The 12174-nt window shown below is 61.7% G+C and overlaps 1 long non-coding RNA gene across 1 annotated transcript in view; it reads right to left on the bottom strand.

Annotated features, from left to right (window-relative positions):
• Positions 1–11914, bottom strand: part of LOC137356201 (uncharacterized) — a 23836-nt gene extending 11922 nt beyond the window's left edge. Inside the window, exons 1-2 of the long non-coding RNA XR_010971024.1 lie at positions 11843–11914; positions 10787–10897 (exon numbers count right to left, since the gene is read on the bottom strand). This is a non-coding gene — a long non-coding RNA (uncharacterized lncRNA). The remainder of the gene's footprint in view (positions 1–10786; positions 10898–11842) is intronic.
• Between the last annotated feature and the right edge of the window lie 260 nt (positions 11915–12174).

Here is a 12174-nt window from a genome sequence, read left to right as displayed (position 1 = left end):
TCTCTCGTCTCTCCGTCTCTCGTCTCTCCGTCTCTCGTCTCTCGTCTTTCCGTCTCTCGGTCTCTCGTCTCTCCGTCTCTCGTCTCTCGTCTCTCCGTCTCTCCGTCTCTCCGTCTCTCGTCTCTCGTCTTTCCGTCTCTCGGTCTCTCGGTCTCTCGTCTCTCCGTCTCTCGTCTCTCCGTCTCTCGTCTCTCGTCTCTCGTCTCTCCGTCTCTCGGTCTCTCGGTCTCTCGGTCTCTCGGTCTCTCGTCTCTCCGTCTCTCGGTCTCTCCGTCTCTAGTCTCTCCGTCTCTCCGTCTTTCCGTCTCTCGGTCTCTCGGTCTCTCGTCTCTCCGTCTCTCGTCTCTCGTCTCTCGTCTCTCCGTCTCTCGGTCTCTCCGTCTCGGGTCTCTCCGTCTCGGGTCTCTCCGTCTCTGGTCTCTCTGTCTCCCGTCTTTCCGTCTCCAGTCCCTCCGTCTCCCGTCCCTCCGTCTCCCGTCCCTCCGTCTCCCGTCCCTCCGTCTCTCGGTCTCTCTGTCTCTCGGTCTCTCTGTCTCTCGGTCTCTCTGTCTCTCGGTCTCTCTGTCTCCAGTCTCTCCGTCTCCAGTCTCTCCGTCTCCAGTCTCTCCGTCTCCAGTCTCTCCGTCTCCAGTCTCCCGTCTCTCCATCTCCAGTCTCTCCGTCTCTCCGTCTCCCCGTCTCTCCGTCTCCCCGTCTCCCGTCTCTCCGTCTCCAGTCTCTCCTTCTCCAGTCTCTCCGTCTCTCCGTCTCCCGTCTCTCCGACTCCAGTCTCTCCGACTCCAGTCTCTCCGTCTCCCCGTCTCTCCGACTCCCGTCTCTCCGTCTCCCGTCTCTCCGTCTCTCGTCTCTCCGTCTCTCGTCTCTCCGTCTCTCGTCCCTCCGTCTCTCCGTCTCTCGTCTCTCGTCTCTCCGTCTCTCGTCCCTCCGTCTCTCGTCCCTCCGTCTCTCGTCCCTCCGTCTCTCGTCTCTCCGTCTCTCGTCTCTCGTCTCTCCGTCTCTCGTCTCTCGTCTCTCCGTCTCTCGTCCCTCCGTCTCTCGTCCCTCCGTCTCTCCGTCTCTCGTCTCTCGTCTCTCCGTCTCTCGTCCCTCCGTCTCTCGTCCCTCCGTCTCTCGTCCCTCCGTCCCTCCGTCTCTCCGTCTCTAGTCTCTCCGTCTCTCCGTCTCCAGTCTCCAGTCTCTCCGTCTCCAGTCTCTCCGTCTCCAGTCTCTCCGTCTCCAGTCTCTCCGTCTTCCGTCTCTCCGTCTCCCGTCTCTCCGTCTCCCGTCTCTCCGTCTCCCGTCCCTCCGTCTCTCGTCCCTCCGTCTCTCGTCCCTCCGTCTCTCGTCCCTCCGTCTCTCGTCTCTCCGTCTCTGGTCCCTCCGGTCTCTCCGTCTCCGGTCTCTCCGTCTCCGGTCTCTCCGTCTCCGGTCTCTCCGTCTCCCCGTCTCTCGTCCCTCCGTCTCTAGTCTCTCCGTCTCTAGTCTCTCTGTCTCCCGTCTCTCCGTCACCAGACTCTCCGTCTCCCGTCCCTCCGTCTCTCCGTCTCTAGTCTCTCCGTCTCTAGTCTCTCCGTCTCTAGTCTCTCCGTCTCCAGTCTCTCCGTCTCCAGTCTCTCCGTCTCCAGTCTCTCCGTCTCCAGTCTCTCCGTCTCCAGTCTCTCCGTCACCTGTCTCCTCGTCTCCTGTCTCCTCGTCTCTCCGTCTCCGGTCTCTCCGTCTCCCGTCTCTCCGTCTCCCGTCTCTCCGTCTCCCCGTCTCTCGTCTCTCGTCTCTCCGTCTCCCGTCTCCCGTCTCTCCGTCTCCCGTCTCTCCGTCTCCCGTCTCTCCGTCTCCCGTCTCTCCGTCTCCCGTCTCTCCGTCTCCCGTCTCTCCGTCTCCCGTCTCTCCGTCTCCCGTCTCTCCGTCTCTCCGTCTCCCCGTCCCTCCGTCTCTAGTCTCTCCGTCTCCAGTCTCTCTGTCTCCCAGTCTCTCGTCCCTCCGTCTCTCCGTCTCTAGTCTCTCCGTCTCCCCGTCTCCAGTCTCTCTGTCTCTCTGTCTCTCCGTGTCCCGTCTCTCCGTCTCTAGTCTCTGCGTCTCCCGTCTCTCCGTCTCCAGTCTCTCCGTCTCCATACTCTCCGTCTCTCCGTCTCCAGTCTCTCCGTCTCCAGTCTCTCCGTCTCCAGTCTCTCCGTCTCCCGTCTCTCCGTCTCCAGTCTCTCCGTCTCCCGTCTCTCCGTCTCCCGTCTCTCCGTCTCCAGTCTCTCCGTCTCTCCGTCTCCCGTCTCTCGGACTCCAGTCTCTCCGTCTCCCGTCTCCCGTCTCTCCGTCTCCAGTCTCTCCGTCTCCAGTCTCTCCGTCTCTCCGTCTCCCGTCTCTCGTCTCTCCGACTCCAGTCTCTCCGTCTCCCGTCTCTCGTCTCTCCGTCTCTCGTCCCTCCGTCTCTCGTCCCTCCGTCTCTCGTCCCTCCATCTCTCCGTCTCTAGTCTCTCCGTCTCTCGTCTCTCCGTCTCTCGTCCCTCCGTCTCCAGTCTCTCCGTCTTCCGTCTCTCGTCTCTCGTCCCTCCGTCTCTCCGTCTCTTGTCTCTCCGTCTCTCGTCTCTCCGTCTCCGGTCTCTCCGTCTCACGTCTCTCCGTCTCCCGTCTCTCCGTCTCCCGTCTCTCCGTCTCCCATCTATCCGTCTTCGGTCTATCCGTCTCCCGTCTCTCCGTCTCCCGTCTCTCCGTCATCCGTCTCCCGTCTCTCCGTCATCCGTCTCTCCGTCTCTAGTCTCTCCGTCTTTAGTCTCTCCGTCTCCAGTCTCTCCCTCTCTCCGTCTCCAGTCTCTCCGACTCCCGTCTCTCCGACTCCCGTCTCTCCGTCTCCGGTCTCTCCGTCTCCCGTCTCTCCGTCTCCCGTCTCTCCGACTCCAGTCTCTCCGACTCCAGTCTCTCCGACTCCAGTCTCTCCGACTCCAGTCTCTCCGACTCCCGTCTTTCCGTCTCCCGTCTTTCCGTCTCCCGTCTCTCCGTCTCTCCGTCTCTCGTCACTCGTCACTCGTCTCTCGTCTCTCGTCTCTCCGTCTCTCGTCTCTCCGTCTCTCGTCTCTCGTCTCTCGTCTCTCGTCTCTCGTCTCTCCGTCTCTCCGTCTCCAGTCTCTCCGTCTCTCGTCCCTCCGTCTCCCGTCCCTCCGTCTCCCGTCCCTCCGTCTCCCGTCTCTCCGTCTCCCCGTCTCTCCGTCTCCCCGTCTCTCGTCCCTCCGTCTCTAGTCTCTCCGTCTCTAGTCTCTCCGTCTCCCGTCTCTCTGTCTCCCAGTCTCTCGTCCCTCCGTCTCTCCGTCTCTAGTCTCTAGTCTCTCCGTCTCCCCGTCTCCAGTCTCTCCGTCTCCAGTCTCTCTGTCTCTCCGTGTACCGTCTCTCCGTCTCTAGTCTCTGTGTCTCCCGTCTCTCCGTCTCCAGTCTCTCCGTCTCCATACTCTTCGTCTCTCCGTCACTCGTCTCCCGTCTCTCCGTCTCTCCGTCTCCAGTCTCTCCGTCTCTCCGTCTCCAGTCTGTCCGTCTCCCGTCTCTCCGTCTCTCCGTCTCCCGTCTCTCCGTCTCCCGTCTCCCGTCTCTCCGTCTCCCGTCTCCCGTCTCCCGTCTCTCCGTCTCCCGTCTCTCCGTCTCCCGTCTCTCCGTCTCCCGTCTCTCCGTCTCCCGTCTCCCGTCTCTCCGTCTCCTGTCTCTCCGTCTCCTGTCTCTCCGTCTCCTGTCTCTCCGTCTCCTGTCTCTCCGTCTCCTGTCTCTCCGTCTCCAGTCTCTCCGTCTCCCGTCTCTCCGTCTCCCGTCTCTCGTCTCTCCGATTCCAGTCTCTCCGTCTCTCGTCTCTCCGTCTCTGGTCTCTCCGTCTCCCTTCTCCCCGTCTCTCCGTCTCCCGTCTCTCCGATTCCAGTCTCTCCGTCTCTCGTCTCTCCGTCTCTGGTCTCTCCGTCTCCCTTCTCCCCGTCTCCCGTCTCTCCGTCTCTCGTCTCTCCGTCTCTCGTCTCTCGTCTCTCCGTCTCTCGTCTCTCCGTCTCTCGTCTCTCCGTCTCACGTCTCTCCGTCTCACGTCTCCAGTCTCTCCGTCTCCAGTCTCTCCGTCTCCAGTCTCTCCGTCTCCAGTCTCTCCGTCTCCAGTCTCTCCGTCTCCAGTCTTTCCGTCTCCCGTCCCTCCGTCTCTCCGTCTCCCGTCCCTCCGTCTCTCCGTCTCTCGTCCCTCCGTCTCTAGTCTCTCCGTCTCTAGTCTCTCCGTCTCTAGTCTCTCCGTCTCCAGTCTCTCCGTCTTCCGTCTCTCCGTCTCTCGTCCCTCCGTCTCTCCGCCTCTAGTCTCTCCGCCTCTAGTCTCTCCGCCTCTAGTCTCTCCGCCTCTAGTCTCTCCGTCTCTCGTCCCTCCGTCTCTTGTCCCTCCGTCTCTTGTCCCTCCGTCTCTTGTCCCTCCGTCTCTTGTCCCTCCGTCTCTCCGTCTCTTGTCCCTCCGTATCTCCGTCTCTTGTCTCTCCATCTCTCGTCTCTCTGTCTCCAGTCTCTCCGTCTCTCGTCTCTCGTCTCTCCGTCTCTCGTCTCTCCGTCTCTCGTCCCTCCGTCTCTCGTCCCTCCGTCTCTCGTCCCTCCGTCTCTCGTCCCTCCGTCTCTCTGTCTCTCGTCCCTCCGTCTCTCTGTCTCTCGTCCCTCCGTCTCTCTGTCTCTCGTCCCTCCGTCTCTCCGTCTCTCGTCCCTCCGTCTCTCCGTCTCTCGTCCCTCCGTCTCTCCGTCTCTCGTCCCTCCATCTCTCCGTCTCTAGTCTCTCCGTCTCTAGTCTCTCCGTCTCCAGTCTCTCCGTCTTCCGTCTCTCCGTCTCTCATCCCTCCATCTCTCGTCCCTCCGTCTCTCCGACTCCAGTCTCTCCGTCTTCCGTCTCTCTGTCTTCCGTCTCTCCGTCTCTCGTCTCTCGTCCCTCCGTCTCTCCGTCTCTTGTCTCTCCGTCTCTTGTCTCTCCGTCTCCCGTCTCTCCGTCTCCCGTCTCTCCGTCTCCCGTCTCTCCGTCTCCCGTCTATCCGTCTCCGGTCGATCCGTCTCCGGTCTCTCCGTCACCCGTCTCCCGTCTCCCGTCTCTCGTCTCCCGTCTCTCCGTCTCCCGTCTCTCCGTCTCTCCGTCTCCCCGTCCCTCCGTCCCTCCGTCCCTCCGTCTCTAGTCTCTCCGTCTCTAGTCTCTCCGTCTCCAGTCTCTCCGTCTTCCGTCTCTCCGTCTCTCATCCCTCCATCTCTCGTCCCTCCGTCTCTCCGTCTCCCGTCTCTCCGTCTCCTGTCTATCCGTCTCCGGTCGATCCGTCTCCGGTCTCTCCGTCACCCGTCTCCCGTCTCCCGTCTCTCGTCTCCCGTCTCTCCGTCTCCCGTCTCTCCGTCTCTCCGTCTCCCCGTCCCTCCGTCCCTCCGTCCCTCCGTCTCTAGTCTCTCCGTCTCTAGTCTCTCCGTCACCAGACTCTCCGTCTCCCGTCCCTCCGTCTCTCCGTCTCTAGTCTCTCCGTCTCTAGTCTCTCCGTCTCCAGTCTCTCCGTCTCCAGTCTCTCCGTCTCCAGTCTCTCCGTCTCCAGTCTCTCCGTCTCCAGTCTCTCCGTCACCTGTCTCCTCGTCTCCTGTCTCCTCGTCTCTCCGTCTCCGGTCTCTCCGTCTCCCGTCTCTCCGTCTCCCGTCTCTCCGTCTCCCCGTCTCTCCGTCTCCCCGTCTCTCGTCTCTCGTCTCTCCGTCTCCCGTCTCCCGTCTCTCCGTCTCCCGTCTCTCCGTCTCCCGTCTCTCCGTCTCCCGTCTCTCCGTCTCCCGTCTCTCCGTCTCCCGTCTCTCCGTCTCTCCGTCTCCCGTCTCTCCGTCTCTCCGTCTCCCCGTCCCTCCGTCCCTCCGTCCCTCCGTCTCTAGTCTCTCCGTCTCTAGTCTCTCCGTCTCCAGTCTCTCCGTCTTCCGTCTCTCCGTCTCTCGTCTCTCGTCCCTCCGTCTCTCCGTCTCTTGTCTCTCCGTCTCTTGTCTCTCCGTCGCTCGTCTCTCCGTCGCTCGTCTCTCCGTCTCAAGTCTCTCCGTCTCCCGTCTCTCCGTCTCCGGTCGATCCGTCTCTCTGTCTCTCGTCCCTCCGTCTCTCTGTCTCTCGTCCCTCCGTCTCTCTGTCTCTCGTCCCTCCGTCTCTCCGTCTCTCGTCCCTCCGTCTCTCCGTCTCTCGTCCCTCCGTCTCTCCGTCTCTCGTCCCTCCATCTCTCCGTCTCTAGTCTCTCCGTCTCTAGTCTCTCCGTCTCTAGTCTCTCCGTCTCCAGTCTCTCCGTCTTCCGTCTCTCCGTCTCTCATCCCTCCATCTCTCGTCCCTCCGTCTCTCCGACTCCAGTCTCTCCGTCTTCCGTCTCTCTGTCTTCCGTCTCTCCGTCTCTCGTCTCTCGTCCCTCCGTCTCTCCGTCTCTTGTCTCTCCGTCTCTTGTCTCTCCGTCTCCCGTCTCTCCGTCTCCCGTCTCTCCGTCTCCCGTCTCTCCGTCTCCCGTCTCTCCGTCTCCTGTCTATCCGTCTCCGGTCGATCCGTCTCCGGTCTCTCCGTCACCCGTCTCCCGTCTCCCGTCTCTCGTCTCCCGTCTCTCCGTCTCCCGTCTCTCCGTCTCTCCGTCTCCCCGTCCCTCCGTCCCTCCGTCCCTCCGTCTCTAGTCTCTCCGTCTCTAGTCTCTCCGTCTCCAGTCTCTCCGTCTTCCGTCTCTCCGTCTCTCATCCCTCCATCTCTCGTCCCTCCGTCTCTCCGTCTCCCGTCTCTCCGTCTCCTGTCTATCCGTCTCCGGTCGATCCGTCTCCGGTCTCTCCGTCACCCGTCTCCCGTCTCCCGTCTCTCGTCTCCCGTCTCTCCGTCTCCCGTCTCTCCGTCTCTCCGTCTCCCCGTCCCTCCGTCCCTCCGTCCCTCCGTCTCTAGTCTCTCCGTCTCTAGTCTCTCCGTCACCAGACTCTCCGTCTCCCGTCCCTCCGTCTCTCCGTCTCTAGTCTCTCCGTCTCTAGTCTCTCCGTCTCCAGTCTCTCCGTCTCCAGTCTCTCCGTCTCCAGTCTCTCCGTCTCCAGTCTCTCCGTCTCCAGTCTCTCCGTCACCTGTCTCCTCGTCTCCTGTCTCCTCGTCTCTCCGTCTCCGGTCTCTCCGTCTCCCGTCTCTCCGTCTCCCGTCTCTCCGTCTCCCCGTCTCTCCGTCTCCCCGTCTCTCGTCTCTCGTCTCTCCGTCTCCCGTCTCCCGTCTCTCCGTCTCCCGTCTCTCCGTCTCCCGTCTCTCCGTCTCCCGTCTCTCCGTCTCCCGTCTCTCCGTCTCCCGTCTCTCCGTCTCTCCGTCTCCCCGTCCCTCCGTCCCTCCGTCCCTCCGTCTCTAGTCTCTCCGTCTCTAGTCTCTCCGTCTCCAGTCTCTCCGTCTTCCGTCTCTCCGTCTCTCGTCTCTCGTCCCTCCGTCTCTCCGTCTCTTGTCTCTCCGTCTCTTGTCTCTCCGTCGCTCGTCTCTCCGTCGCTCGTCTCTCCGTCTCAAGTCTCTCCGTCTCCCGTCTCTCCGTCTCCGGTCGATCCGTCTCCGGTCTCTCCGTCTCTCCGTCTCCCGTCTCTCCGTCACCCGTCTCCCGTCTCTCCGTCTCCCGTCTCTCCGTCCCTCCGTCTCTAGTCTCTCCGTCTCCCCGTCTCCAGTCTCTCTGTCTCCCAGTCTCTCGTCCCTCCGTCTCTCCGTCTCTAGTCTCTCCGTCTCCCCGTCTCCAGTCTCTCTGTCTCTCCGTGTCCCGTCTCTGCGTCTCCCGTCTCTCCGTCTCCAGTCTCTCCGTCTCTCCGTCTCTCGTCTCTCCGTCTCCCGTCTCTCCGTCTCCCGTCTCTCCGTCTCACGTCTCTCCGTCTCACGTCTCTCCGTCTCACGTCTCCAGTCTCTCCGTCTCACGTCTCCAGTCTCTCCGTCTCCAGTCTCTCCGTCTCCCGTCCCTCCGTCTCTCCGTCTCCCGTCCCTCCGTCTCTCCGTCTCTCGTCCCTCCGTCTCTAGTCTCTCCGTCTCTAGTCTCTCCGTCTCCAGTCTCTCCGTCTCCAGTCTCTCCGTCTCCAGTCTCTCCGTCTCCAGTCTCTCCGTCTCCAGTCTCTCCGTCTCTCGTCTCTCCGTCTCCAGTCTCTCCGTCTCCAGTCTCTCCGTCTCCAGTCTCTCCGTCTCCAGTCTCTCCGTCTCCAGTCTCTCCGTCTGTCCGTCTCTCGTCCCTCCGTCTCTCGTCCCTCCGTCTCTCGTCCCTCCGTCTCTCGTCCCTCCGTCTCCCGTCCCTCCGTCTCCCGTCCCTCCGTCTCCCGTCCCTCCGTCTCCCGTCCCTCCGTCTCCCGTCCCTCCGTCTCCAGTCTCTCCGTCTCCAGTCTCTCCGTCTCCAGTCCCTCCGTCTCCCGTCCCTCCGTCTCTCGTCCCTCCGTCTCTCGTCCCTCCGTCTCTCGTCTCCCGTCTCTCCGTCTCTCCGTCTCTCGTCTCTCCGTCTCTAGTCTCTCCGTCTCTAGTCTCTCCGTCTCCAGTCCCTCCGTCTCTAGTCTCTCCGTCTCCAGTCTCTCCGTCTCCAGTCTCTCCGTCTCCAGTCTCTCCGTCTCCAGTCTCTCCGTCTCTCGTCTTTCCGTCTCCGGTCTCTCCGTCTCTCGTCTTTCCGTCTCCGGTCTCTCCGTCTCTCATCTCTCAGTCTCTCGTCCCTCCGTCTCTCCGTCTCTCGTCTCTCCGTCTCTCGTCTCTCCGTCTCTCGTCTCTCCGTCTCTAGTCTCTCCGTCTCCAGTTTCTCCGTCTCCAGTCTCTCCGTCTCCAGTCTCTCCGTCTCCAGTCTCTCCGTCTCCAGTCTCTCCGTCTCCAGTCTCTCCGTCTCCAGTCTCTCCGTCTCCCGTCTCTCCGTCTCCCGTCTCTCCGTCTCCCGTCTCTCGGTCTCCCGTCTCTCCGACTCCAGTCTCTCCGACTCCAGTCTCTCCGACTCCAGTCTCTCCGACTCCAGTCTCTCCGTCTCCAGTCTCTCCGTCTCCAGTCTCTCCGTCTGTCCGTCTCTCGTCCCTCCGTCTCTCGTCCCTCCGTCTCTCGTCCCTCCGTCTCTCGTCCCTCCGTCTCCCGTCCCTCCGTCTCCCGTCCCTCCGTCTCCCGTCCCTCCGTCTCCCGTCCCTCCGTCTCCCGTCCCTCCGTCTCCCGTCTCTCCGTCTCCCGTCTCTCCGTCTCCAGTCTCCCGTCCCTCCGTCTCCCGTCCCTCCGTCTCCCGTCCCTCCGTCTCCCGTCCCTCCGTCTCCCGTCCCTCCGTCTCCCGTCTCTCCGTCTCTCGGTCTCTCGTCTCTCGGTCTCTCGGTCTCTCGTCTCTCCGTCTCTCGTCTCTCCGTCTCTAGTCTCTCCGTCTCCAGTCTCTCCGTCTCCAGTCTCTCCGTCTCCAGTCCCTCCGTCTCCAGTCCCTCCGTCTCCAGTCCCTCCGTTTCTCGTCCCTCCGTCTCCCGTCCCTCCGTCTCCCGTCTCTCGTCCCTCCGTCTCTCGTCCCTCCGTCTCTCCGTCTCTAGTCTCTCCGTCTCCAATCTCTCCGTCTCCAGTCTCTCCGTCTTCCGTCTCTCCGTCTCTCATCCCTCCATCTCTCGTCCCTCCGTCTCTCCGTCTCTTGTCTCTCCGTCTCTCCGTCTCCGGTCTCTCCGTCTCCGGTCTCTCCGTCTCGCGTCTCTCCGTCTCACGTCTCTCCGTCTCACGTCTCTCCGTCTCACGTCTCTCCGTCTCACGTCTCTCCGTCTCCAGTCTCTCCGTCTCTAGTCTCTCCGTCTCCAGTCTCTCCGTCTCCAGTCTCTCCGTCCCTCCGTCCCTCCGTCTCCAGTCCCTCCGTCTCCAGTCTCTCCGTCTCCAGTCTCTCCAGTCTCTCCGTCTCCAGTCTCTCCGTCTCCAGTCTCTCCGTCTCCCGTCTTTCCGTCTCTCGTCTCTCCGTCTCCCGTCTCTCCGTCTTTCCGTCTCTCGTCTTTCCGTCTCTCGTCTATCCGTCTCTCGTCTATCCGTCTCTCGTCTCTCGTCTCTGCGTCTTTCCGTCTCCAGTCTCCCCGTCTCCTGTCTCCCGTCTATCCGTCTCCAGTCTCTCGTCTCTCCGTCTCTCGTCTCTCCGTCTCTCGTCTCTCCGTCTCTCGTCTCTCGTCTCTCCGTTTCCCGTCTCTCCGTCTCCCGTCTCTCCGTCTCCCGTCTCTCCGTCTCCTGTCTCTCCGTCTCCAGTCTCTCCGTCTCTCCATCTCTCTTCGTCTCTCGTCTCCCGTCTCCCCGTCTTTCCGTCTTTCGTCTCTCCGTCTCTCGGTCTTTCCGTCTCTCGGTCTTTCCGTCTCTCGGTCTTTCCGTCTCTCGGTCTTTCCGCCTCTCGTCTCTCCATCTCTCGTCTCTCCGTTTCTCGTCTCTCGTCTCTCCGTCTCCAGTCTCTCCGTCTCTCCGTCTCCAGTCTCTCCGGCTCCAGTCTCTCCGTCTCCAGTCTCTCCGTCTTTCTGTCTCTCCGTCTCTCGTCTCTCCGTCTCTCGTCATTACGTCTCTCGTCTCTCGTCTTTCCGTCTCTCGTCTTTCCGTCTCTCGTCTCTCCGTCTCTCGTCTCTCCGTCTCTCGTCTCTCCGTCTCTCGTCTCTCCGTCTCCAGTCTCTCCGTCTCCAGTCTCTCCGTCTCCAGTCTCTCCGTCTTTCTGTCTCTCCGTCTTTCTGTCTCTCCGTCTCTCCGTCTCTCCGTCTCTCGTCATTACGTCTCTCGTCTCTCATCTTTCCGTCTCTCGTCTCTCATCATCTCTCCTTGCCACTCTCTCTGTCTCTTCTCTGTCTGTCTCTCCCGCTCCCTCTCTTCCCCCACTGCCAGTACAGAAGATTTACTGAACATACAGCACAAAACCAGGCCAGGTACCTGTTCAGGTTGAAGTAATTCTCTGTGTACTGTCTGTCTCCCTGCTGTGGGTCAGTCTGGGGTTTGTTCATTACTCTATTTACTGATCAGATACAACTGGCCGACTCGGTACTGAAAGACAGAGAAAATCCCACAGTTAGACAGACAGGACAGCTGCACTCACAACAGCAGTGACCCCTCACTGGGGGGAACGGGTCTCCCCATGGGGACTGACCCATCGCTGGGGGGGAACGAGTCTCCCCATGGGGACTGACCCCTCACTGGGGGGAACCCGTCTCCCCATGGGGACTGACCCCTCACTGGGGGGAACGGGTCTCCCCATGGGGACTGACCCCTCACTGGGGGGAACCCGTCTCCAAATGGGGACTGACCCATCGCTGGGGGGAACGGGTCTCCCCATGGGGACCGACCCCTCACTCGTGGAACGGGTCTCCCCTTGGGGACTGACCCCTCATAGTCCCCTTTAAATACCCCCTGGGTGATGGGGGTGCATTCCCCTTTAAATACCCCCTGGGTGATGGGGTGCATTCTCCTTTAAATACCCCCTGGGTGATGGGGGTGCATTCCCCTTTAAATACCCCCTGGGTGATGGGGGTGCATTCCCCTTTAAATACCCCCTGGGTGATGGGGGTGCATTCCCCTTTAAATACCCCCTGGGTGATGGGGGTGCATTCCCCTTTAAATACCCCCTGGGTGATGGGGTGCATTCTCCTTTAAATACCCCCTGGGTGATGGGGGTGCATTCCCCTTTAAATACCCCCTGGGTGATGGGGGTGCATTCCCCTTTAAATACCCCCTGGGTGATGGGGGTGCATTCCCCTTTAAATACCCCCTGGGTGATGGGGTGCATTCTCCTTTAAATACCCCCTGGGTGATGGGGGTGCATTCCCCTTTAAATACCCCCTGGGTGATGGGGGTGCATTCCCCTTTAAATACCCCCTGGGTGATGGGGGTGCATTCTCCTTTAAATACTCACTTGGGGGGAAGGTCAGGGTGTGACCCCCTGTCCACCTCCCCCGACCCCTAACCCCTGACCCCGCTGCTGGACCCCCATACCCCGGCCGCTGCCCCTGGATCTCCGGGCTCCGAGTCTCCTCCGCTGCTCCTCCCAGCTCCGCGATCCCGCAGTCCTCCAGTATCCCGGCGTGCAGCGGGCAACGAAGCGGGGTTTCGCGGGAGGGGGGGCCGCGGGGGAGCGGCGCAGGCGCAGTCCGTCTCCCGGGCCCTTCCGCTGCCGAGATGGAGCCCTTTCCCGCGCGCGGTGCCCGCTGGGTAGCGCCGTCCGCCATTGGCCCCACCCTTTATGACTAACTCCTCCTGATCCTCTTAAACAAACCTCCAGGGGTGGGTTTGAGGCTCAGTGCCACATGAGACTGGCAATATGGATA

Source organism: Heterodontus francisci, chromosome 45 (genome assembly GCF_036365525.1).
Source record: "Heterodontus francisci isolate sHetFra1 chromosome 45, sHetFra1.hap1, whole genome shotgun sequence".
Lineage (NCBI taxonomy): Eukaryota > Metazoa > Chordata > Chondrichthyes > Heterodontiformes > Heterodontidae > Heterodontus > Heterodontus francisci.
Note: the sequence above shows the minus strand (reverse complement) of the source record. Positions and strands in the feature narration are given on the sequence as shown.